The sequence below is a fragment of the Pyxicephalus adspersus genome, chromosome 11, assembly GCF_032062135.1.
Source record: "Pyxicephalus adspersus chromosome 11, UCB_Pads_2.0, whole genome shotgun sequence".
Lineage (NCBI taxonomy): Eukaryota > Metazoa > Chordata > Amphibia > Anura > Pyxicephalidae > Pyxicephalus > Pyxicephalus adspersus.
Genome location: NC_092868.1, coordinates 17,556,710 through 17,567,509, shown reverse-complemented (window position 1 = coordinate 17,567,509; position 10,800 = coordinate 17,556,710). Strand labels below are relative to the sequence as shown.

Below are 10,800 nucleotides of genomic sequence, written 5' to 3'. Positions count from 1 at the left end.
TAATTATTTTTTTTTCTTAGGGATTTTTGGTGCCAAATTTCCATTAATATTGACCAGAAATGGTCTTTACATCAGGATTAAGGTTAATAATAATAACCTTATATAATAGGCTGTATATGTTTAATTTTAAATTGCTTACATGAGAAGTGAAATGTCACAACCCCATTCTACTTCATAAACATTGAAACCTCCTCCTTTTTTTTTCTCTTAAAAACAAAATTGACAATTGTCTTATTAGCTCTGCAGAAAGGCACAGAACCCTGATGAACTCATTCAGTCAACCTGAATACAATGTATTTCAGAATATGAATCGCTCTTGAGGCTAAAAAAAGTCTACTACTCCATTTATATAATGCATTAGTTCCAAATGTCCTAGTTCATCTAGCATTAAGATTGTACTGACAAATGTAATCTTTTATGACTTCTAGCCTATTTGAATGTAATTTGTTAGTTTTCTTCAGTATAATTTTCTTCAGTAAAGCATTATAAACAAGACTGAAGTGTATCTGTGTAGATGGCCCCAGTTATTTCGTGCTAAACACACCCTCAGGGCATGACCTAACTAGACAAAATATATTGGCCCATGCCCCCTAAATCTGAAAGGCCTCATGTGTTCTATGCAGAGATGATTTTTTAAATTTTAAGAAGGCTATCGTCAGCATCCTCAGAAGAAGGCCCAGTGGACTTTTAAAGAGTTACCCTTACCTGAAACATCTTGTAAAACATTCAAGATGAGGCATCATTTGATGCTGTTACTTGATAAAATAAGGGAGGTGGGGGCTTCCAATTACTGGGGATTCCCTTTTCATCAGAGTGTGCATAAATTAGGGACCACATGCTTTCTATGCTCCCATATATCCCTGGCAGGTCTCTTTGAATGTTTAGCCATTCACTCTTCCACTGAATAACTGTCTGTCACTCATTTGTACCTATAGTCCCTGTTCTCCCATGGAGAAGGCAGTGGCTGGGGGCTAGAATCTAGAGTGTAAACTAGGTTCTTTGCACATTTTGTGGTGGTCCTGGCACCAGACCTTGATTTGGACACTCCCATTTTCCTGACCTGATCATTTTGCCCACACTAGTAATCACACTAGTAGTATTTATGAACATTTTACCTGGTTACCCTGTTGGAATCATTTATTGTAGTGCATTGCAACAAGCCCATTTGCCTTTTTTGTGGAGCTTTGTATTTTGCCATGCTTCTGAATACCTATAATGCTGTTATAGGATGTTTCTATTCACAGTAGTCTATTAAATAACATGAAGGCTTTATATTTGTGGTGATAGTGATTGATCCTTAGCCTTCTTTCTGACTCCATAAAGGCCTTTGTTTTTTTTTATGAGTTTTGCTTTAGTAGACTTGGGGACTACTGGTTCATGTTCCTTTAATATACATTTTTTGTATACTTCTCTCTACATGTACATCAGGATATCCTGGTTAATTCAACAGTAAGTATGTCATCTTAATCTTTTCCAAGGAAACAGCGAGCTGGCCTAACACAATGTCCAGTCACTTCCTCTAATTGGGCCATGACCTGTGTTATTCGTATGACATGAGGAGTTACAAGTGGAATCATTCTCTAAATTGGCCATATTAACACTCTAGAAGGAAAGGGATGACATTTCAAAGTTTTAGGTAAAGGGACTGTAGATTCTGATTCTGAGATAATGTGCTTTCAGAGATTTGCCCCTTTCAGTGGAATTGTGATGTGTATAATGGTATGAAGTGGCCTTGTACCATCTTATCCTGTGGCTTCAGCATTTAGTCTTTTCATTAACGTAATTCTGGCACCTGGAGACTTCATATTCTTAGGGTTGGCTTATAGGTCTGGGAGGCTTGTTTGGGTATTTTATTGCTGAGGCTCTTTCCTTTTCAAAATGTCAACCAGTTCTGGAGTTATTAGAAGGACTTACTCATGGTGTCGCATAAAACTCTCATAGGTTTCATAGGGTTTGTGAGACTGCAGTAAGGATGGGGAGTGATTTCTTTGTACTCATTCCCCGGGGCATGTTTAGTCTGCAAACATTATTTTCAGTGATTTTTTGCGATGTTTGAGGATTTTAACACACTTGTTTTCACTTCTTGGTATATAAAATATTCCTAGAATAATGGGTGTGGGAAAACTGTTCGATAGGAGGGGAAATTTTTACTTTAATTAATAACCCTCCATACCAGGTGGTAGATTCTTCAGTGCAATTGCACTACAGGGTGTCACCCACTGCACAAGGTAGTTTTAAATGAAATTGGAAGTGGAATTAAACCCTCCAACTCTTTGCAGCTGAATATGGTATGATCTTAGCCTCCACTTATTGTGGATGGCTAATGTGTTTATCTATAACACCAGCCAACACGTGCACAGTGGCAAATGTGAAGTTATTACCTGAGACATGCCTTGAATGTAACAGGTTTGGGAAACTGGTAAATTAGTGGGTTAGTTCTGCTTTAAGTAAGGTTAACTGCTGTTAACTCTAACTGCTGTTCCAGATACTGTATGTTGCACCTACAGGTTATAATTTTTTTTTATGCAGTATCCCATTCAGTTTTAAAACTGAACATTTACTGTATAGCTTGGCCTATTAAAGTAAAATAAAAAAAAAACAAATCTATTGAAAGGGCCTTTATTGGGAAAGTCAAAAACAAAAAACTACTGTGCTAATGCATTTTACATGAACAAAGATTCACCTAAAAATGTATAAAATTAGATGTGGCAGCCTGACTGGTGAGGGACCTAGTAACATTTTTAAACTATGGGTCAGGACCCAAATTCTGTTGTGGATATTAATGTGATGGGTCACCACATTAGCAATTATTTGAGGTCCTTGTCCTCAAATAAACTATTCAGTTTATTCCAAAAAAAAATTCTATTAAAGCTTGAGCTCCACTTAGTTTAAAGGCAGTCACTCTTGAGTCCCTATTGCTGGTCCATCCTTGTTAATGTAGTTTCTGTGCTTTCTGTTCTGGGTAATAAATAAAATGATTTTAAGTTTTAAGGAATTGAATTATTGTATTGGTAAACTATTAGCACACTGAAATGTGTATTCACAAATATACATTATGTTGATGTTACTTTCCCAATTTTTAAAATAATACCAATATAAAATATACAAACAATTAAAACATGACTTTCAAGACTGAAATAAAAAGTAATCCGCTGAAAGAAACCTAGAATTGAAAACCCATGAAAAAGTGGAGGAGCACAATAGTCAATATTCCAGGACGTAATGAAAGGGCTATTAAATTTTGCAAATGTTATATTTTTGTTTGGTTAAAAATGCACTGCTAAATTGCATTTACAGTAGACTCTCCAGTGGTCGAGTTCGGGAGAGCATGCAGCAGCGACATCGCAATGTGTCCCATGCAGGAGCACTGCAGCAGATGTCCGCCCGCGCCACCCTGGTATTTTAGAATGAAGATTTTTCCAGGCTCCGTACTTGGCCTGGATAGTACGTAGGCCGGATAGGCGAGATCCTACTGTAATTTGTTTGTACAGATCCTCTGTATACCTTATGGATACCTACAAAAATTGTGAATTGGCAGGTCCTTTATTGTAGAAGGAGCAGGTGATGTTGGAATGTATGTATGTAAAAAAAAAAAAATAATAAAACAAAATAGGCTGGATGTCTACTTTAAAACTTTTTAAAAAGAGAGGACAGATTTCTTTTAAATATATAGCTTTCATTTATTCATTAACAGACGTTTCATTCAAATACATTGATATTAAAATATGTTAAAAAGGGAACCTTTATAAATTACAGCATCACTGCTAGAACAGAGGGATTCCAAGAAAACCACAGAAAGGAATATGGGTATAAAGCTGCATTGTGGTTCATCCACAATGCAAGAATCTCTGTTTGCTTTGTTTAATGATTTGCAGTAGGTAGGAAATTGGGAAACGTAAAAAAAAATATAAAGGCTAACATATAAACAATGTAACAAAAATGCTTAACATGCAATAATATAAACTTTAGAGTACTGATCAAATAAAGTAGCACAAGAAACAATAATTCTCTGGAAATTGAAGTACTCAGTGCGAACCACGAGATTTTAATATTTTGAGCAGTGAATGTTTAATTTTAATTAGTTGCTTTAGGTACTTATGCCTCTCCATACAAAATAATCAGTGTTTAATTGGGTTGTCCTAACAGTAATATTATTTTAATTATTTTGTCATTTAGGTTCATAGCACAAGCTAAAAATGTTTTTGGTGTCACAACTGCAAGATTCTGTCTACTGAACAGATGTGGATGAATGTCTCCTAGAGCCGTATATACACAATGCTAAGCAGCTTCATATTTGCTGATATTTTCAAAAGAGATTTGTAGAAGACAAATCAATGTTTAAAAGCATTAGGGACTGGTGCCACGCCAAAAAGGAGGAAAATGGAAAGAAAATAGATTTTAAAAAGCATTAATTTAAACAACATTTAAAAAAACAAAACAAAAATAAAAACAATGTACTAAAGCATGGTGTGATCTTACCAAAACCGAGTCAACCTGCCTTCATGTAATGATATGACATTGCATGCGTTTGTTCAGATAATTAACCCAAAGTGTGTGTACTATATTGAACCAAAACACACACTTGGCACGTCAGAGCCTGTGAAAGGGTGTATAGGATACGGATACAAATTTTTCTGAATGGGATAGCAATTGCCCTTATTTTCTCTAAAATATTTGACAAAACTAATTTCTACTTGAATTTGGCTGATAAAAAAAAAAAAAAATTTGTGGGATTTGCAGAAATTTGAATAAACCATTAATTTGATTGATTTCCATTAAAGTCTATGGCTGCCATATGGTATTGTTCCCAAAAAAAGCTGTGGTAGTTGAGCACCTGTGATAACTTGTTCCAAATAAAAACATTTTTTTTGTAAAGTATGTGGTTTTTGTTTCATGAGAACACCTAGTGCATAGGGATTGATTTGCATCAAAATTTCTCCTAATAGCATCCTAATGTTTTGATCTATAAATATTTTTCCCTGAGTCAATTGGTACCATCCCTTTAAATTTTTATACTTTTAAAAACTATTGCCTAACAAAGGGGCACTTGTGGCTCAAGGGTAACAATGCAAATAAGACAAATCCTTAAAATTACATGGGAATGCCGTAAAATTATATGTTCTGTGTATTTTACAAATTTATAATACAAATAAGGAGGAAAACTGGCTCCTTCTTTAATTATCAAAACACATTACTTTGTGAAAAAAAAGCATGACAGTATTATTATTTTTATATTATTTTTTTTATATTATTATATAGATTGTGTTAGAATATTTTATTACTTTGTTTATGGCCCCAGAAAAAATCCATTGTCATGCACATCATCCAGTGATGCAAATCCACATCAGTGATAAACAACAATGGTAATGTGTCAGATTCCGGATGAATAAATGATAATGATAAATACTCCAAGGCTGTGTAATAGTGCAGGGAGTCCAGGTGTGATTTTTGCACAATTATATATTCAACGGACCACAGAAATGTTAGGTTCATATGTGTTAATTTGCGGGTTTTTTTTTTAACCCTTTGTAAGAATTAGTAACCGGTAATAAAGAACTTTAATTCTTGAGGGACCCATTAACCTGGGTCCCTATAATGAAGGGGGTTCCCAGATTTTGTCATCGGACCCTACCAAACAAACCCCAATATCAATATTTACAGACATGATGACAAGAGAACCCCCTCTGTTGAGGAAAGGCAAGTGGTGTTTTATTGGTTATTGTTGTTTTAAATATAGAAGGAACAGCCCCACATATAGCTTTCATAAGCAGGCTATTTAAAGGATTTGTGTTTTTACATTGTTGTACTTAAATTCATAACTGTATCTATGGTATACAATACTTTTCAATTCACTAGTCAATTTGTGAATAAAAGTGTACACGTGTAAAGGGGTTGTATCAATTGACGTAAACTATAGGTTCAAGCATGGGATGCTAATGAGCATGCTTCTAATGCAAACTAACGCATATGAATTTAAAAACATGTTTGGCAAAAGGTTAAAAAAAAATCACTTGACACACGTTCCCAACTGTGCCCCAAACCTACCTAATAATTTTGCTGGCACTACTATGTTTAGAAAATTTGAAGTTAATCTAAAAAATCAAAGAGCCAATAACTTTAATGCAACTTTGTCAAATATTTAGGTTGATTTGATAAATCTGGATCTAATAGGAAATGAGAAAGTAGGAAAAAAGGGTAAAGGCATGACGTTAAGTCGCTTTAACTTAAATTGAACAGAATCCACAATATACAGAGTACAAGATACATAAAATAAAACAGTAAACACATTATTGGCCCTTGGCCAGAATTACAATCCCATAAAGTCCTCAGGGCACTAGAGAATCTTATTTGAGGAATGATCACTTTGTGATGATTGGTGTTTAAACACAAAGGGAGGGATGAAAAAGAAGAATGCTTTTATCAGGGAAACAGTGGATAGTGTAAAGGATGCTGGGTAATAAGCCCATAAAGTCAGGTAGTTCTATCAGATGATGTATAGAAAATCCAAATCAACAGACACTGAAAGCTGCATTCATCTTATTTCTCCCCTCAAAGATAGTTTAATTCTGGCCAACGGCCATTATTATTGTGTTTACTACTATGTTTATGTGCTTTGTACTCTGTATACTTTGGATGCTGTTCCAAAAGGTATAAGTGATTTAACTTAAAGCCTCTTAATGCCCCTTTTTGCCAACTTTCTCAATTCTTATTTGACCATATGGGGCGGGCATCAGAAACTGAGTTACCTTTTAGAATGGGAGTTCTGCATTCTTTCTTACCTTACCATTCATAAACCTTGATCTAACCAAGTGTGGGCAATTTTTTTTCTAAAAGGCTTCACAGACTCTGTACATGCCTTTATTACAGCCTGATGGAGTGCCATCAGCTCTCCGTCAAAGCCAAGCGAAACAAAAACAATTTGCATGGATAAGATAACATGTTGCTCATGACTCATCAGACTCATCCAAAGACCTTTGGATACCCATCTACTCATATTATGTGCATACTGATAGGTTCTCTTCTCACCCCGGGGGCCATCTCTTAACTTCAGCTAGTCCATAGAATTTTCTGAAGATAAATATTGAGTCTTAGAAATACTCATGAGCTATTGTTTATAAATGACCTATAAATGAGAAACGGTTATCCACAAAGGTCAGCTTTATGAAATGATACCTAGGCATCAATGTTTAAAAGTCCCTTGTGTATTTACATTTTCATTATGCATGTGCCTAACAACTAGCAAAAACCCCAAAACAGAATAGAAACCATGCAGACAAAAACAATACATGAACCTAAGAGCAGCATTTTCAAACAGATGGGCAGGTGAGTGAATAAAATATATAGAATATGTTACAAATTGAGGCAATATTTGGAAATGGTTTTGAAAGACAGTTTGCAAAGGAGTGTCACAATGTCATCTTCATAAAATAACATACAAAGTATCAAAAAGATAAAATTTGGTCCACTAAATTTTGTACACAAAATGTGAAAGTTTTACCACTATTTTTGCTTTCTGAGAAATCCTTTATAACAAACTTAATGCAGATCAAGTGAAAATTTAGTAACCCACAGCAACTACATAAAAAGAAGATTTTTCTGAATGTTAAGATAAATTAATTTTGCTGCTATAGATTACAGCATTTTTTGCTATTTATTTTTCTTATGCAATACACCTGTATGTGTTGCTTGTGCTCAAAGTGTGTACTATGTGGACTTGCAATTGTTCTGTCTATCTAAAAATGATGAAAGGTGAGTAAAAAAGCAGACTAGTTGCAGTGGTTTACTGCTATGTACGAGTCTTAAATGCACTGCCTTATTAATTAAGTTTGCAATACTTTTCAATAAGAAATACTAATAATTCAATGCTAATAATTAAATTCAAATAATGCTAAAAAAAAGAATCAACAGTTAGTGCAGATATTTTACTTACTAGGTATGATCATATGTGTATTAATAAAATGCAAACATACCTGTCAACAAATAAATTTAAGGACAATGCACTACAAGCAAGTTAACATACAGAAAAATCTAAAAATATGGTACAGGGTTTTCCATATGAGCGTACACCAATTGCAAATGCAATTAATTAATATATTTTTTAGATAGCTTTTTGTACTACAGGGGTATCTGTAGCCAAAACTTGTTTTTTTTTTTTTTTAGGTTTTTGAGTAGGGAAGGTCTACAAAGGAGGTTGCTACTGTCTTTTATCCCCTACTTGATGTCCCAGGCACAATGTTTTCCATTAAACAGGAGGGGAAGGTTTATCTGTAAACCCCAGCTAACAGTAAAAACCTAGAAAGGGTTTCAATTCTTCCCGATTTCATCTAAAGAGATTTGCACATCTTAGTAATTACAATATTTCACACACTTTTCACACAAATTTCACCTATTGCTAGTTCACTCTTGAAACAGATGCAATTATTTCTGTGTAAACTCTTTTCAAAAGTATTTCAACAGATAGGTTTCCCATAGTTTTTATTACCTCTATAGTACATTAAATTAGGGAGGTCATGAGATCTGAAGAATTCTGATGCTGCTGCAACCTATCTCCATCTCTCAATGGTAAACTCAGCTCACTCACAGCTGTTTTTACTGTATTGAAAAAATGCAGAAATAGTAATACCTTTTTCAATGATTTTCTTATGTGTCTATAGTGAAAGGAGGCCCTTCAAAGGGGCAAAAAGCATTACCCTAACAAGTCAAATGGCATGATGGGACCTAATTAAAGAAAAAAATTACCTGCACTGTGAAAAGCATTGTCATGGTGCACCTGTTTCAAGGGCCAACTCTGCTAAAACAAATGAAACCTAAAAATGTTCAGAGAAATTGCGATACATCATACATACTCAGGTTTCCTGTTTTCAAAGACCTTGTGCTTGACAGATTTTCTAAACACTAACTGTAAATGAAAAAAATATATATATTGTTGATTGTCACAATCTGTCCTCTGGAAGTAAATGCACTTTTCAAAACTCTTTATGGATTAATCTTTATATTATAGTGACACCCCCAGCACTGATACCCTTGACAACTTTAGAAAGAGGCATAATCCTTTCTCTCTCACTTTTACCCTTCAATCATTTCTTTAGGCAGTATTGACTGCTTGAACAAGTTGCAGTGAGTAGCAATTATGAAGTGAGTCCATTAGATTTAATAAATCCCTGCATTTTGTATTCATTGTGTTAGTGTCAGTTAAAAATAAATTAATGTTAACATTGTTGCTTTTGTTTCATAGACAAACATACCCTGGAGGCCCTGGTGCAGTGACAGATTTGAGGTCATCCCCACAAGTCTGACACTCTTGGCAAGCAATGATGAAAGAAATGTACTGTAATTCCCTATTCACACTGGTTTATTTAATCATTCAAAGATGTTACTCCGACAGAGTTCATAAAAATTGTAGAGGAGGTAGCCACTGATCAAAATGTATAGCAGCATTTGAAGTGTGAATGTGTGGCAAGGTAGGCCCTCATCCCCTAAAAGGAAGGCTCCAGTTGCAGATGCATCATATACATCCCTTGTTGCTAGGCCACTATTTCTACTTGCAAAGGAAAACGGGTGACAATCTATAGTCTAACAGAAATTGAGGTATATAAATACAAAAAGTGGATCTACATCATATCAGGTAAATTACCTCCATACAATTTAATTGTAATCAATTTAATTTCAAACCTCTGTTACTATATAGATTTAGGGCTATACATTTTTATATACCATAGATAAAACAGAGAAACAGACATTCCCTCAAACATTCCATTGGAATCTTTCAAGTTGATGTGTTTCAATGGCATTAAATAAATTTGAGGGAATGTCGGATTACCTGTTTTATAAATAGAGCCGATGAGTCTCACTGATTTTTTTTTTTGTGGGTGTTTATTTCTCAACATGTAATTACCTCTTTTTATAGATTACATAATGTGGAAAGGAAATAAATATTAAGGAAATATAATACATTGAATTACATCTTCATTTCCTTAACATACATTAAAAGTTACTTTAAAATGGAAATAAGAAATTCTAGAAATTCACCATGGCTTTATAGCTTTCAGTAGTAACCTTGCATCTTCATTAGGAGGTAAATAAAAGAGCTTGGTAAAAAAAAAAAAATATCTTTGTTAATTATGATTGATTTTCTACTTTTAGGTTGACCATTGTTACTGCTCTGGGCTTTTTGACATCTCAAATCCTAACACCTGCCATGCCTATTAAGGGACTTTAGGGCCATTTCAGACCTGCATTAAGCTGTACCGTTCTGCCATTGGCATAACCGTAATCCAAACTGCTTCCATTCAAGAGAATGAGAGCTGTTAGCATCCTTTTTTAGCACGTGGCTGTGGCAGATTGCAGTGTGGTTTCCAAAAGTGACAAGTCGTTTTTGGCCATACAATCGTGGTAATAAGATTGTGCAGTTGTGTGAATGAGCCCTTATTCTGCCTTTTTTCTTTTACAAATGTGCCAAAAGTAAGTAACCAATGCCTATATTTTCGACATGTTAATATATGAGGATGGCATATCCAGTTTAAATTAATTGCTTTCCATCACAGCATTGATTTTGGCCCTCCATCTTGGTATGTGCCTAGAAAGTTTAAGTGAGAATAATATACAAAACAGACAGTTAAGATCCTTAACAGATTTTTTTAAAAACATTTCTTGCCAAATCCCTCCAGGAAGCTGTTTTGTTGTAAGTAAAAGTTTCTTTTAACCTGGCTAAATTACAGAAAACTAACAATTGTCATAAAATATTTATTTTATAAATTCATCTGCATCCTTTGTGTCATCCTTTGTGTTCCTGATCATTCT

The 10,800-nt window shown here is 34.5% G+C and overlaps 1 protein-coding gene across 4 annotated transcripts in view; it reads right to left on the bottom strand.

Moving 5' to 3' along the window:
* Nucleotides 1-3,621: 3,621 nt before the first annotated feature.
* The window catches only part of LOC140341415 (synaptotagmin-A-like), a 206,234-nt gene continuing 199,055 nt past the window's right edge, over nt 3,622-10,800 (bottom strand). For all 4 annotated transcript variants that reach the window (XM_072427167.1, XM_072427168.1, XM_072427170.1 and 1 more), the window contains one exon: nt 3,622-10,800. This exon is cut by the window's right edge and continues 635 nt beyond it. The gene's annotated coding sequence lies outside the window, so the exon portion shown is untranslated.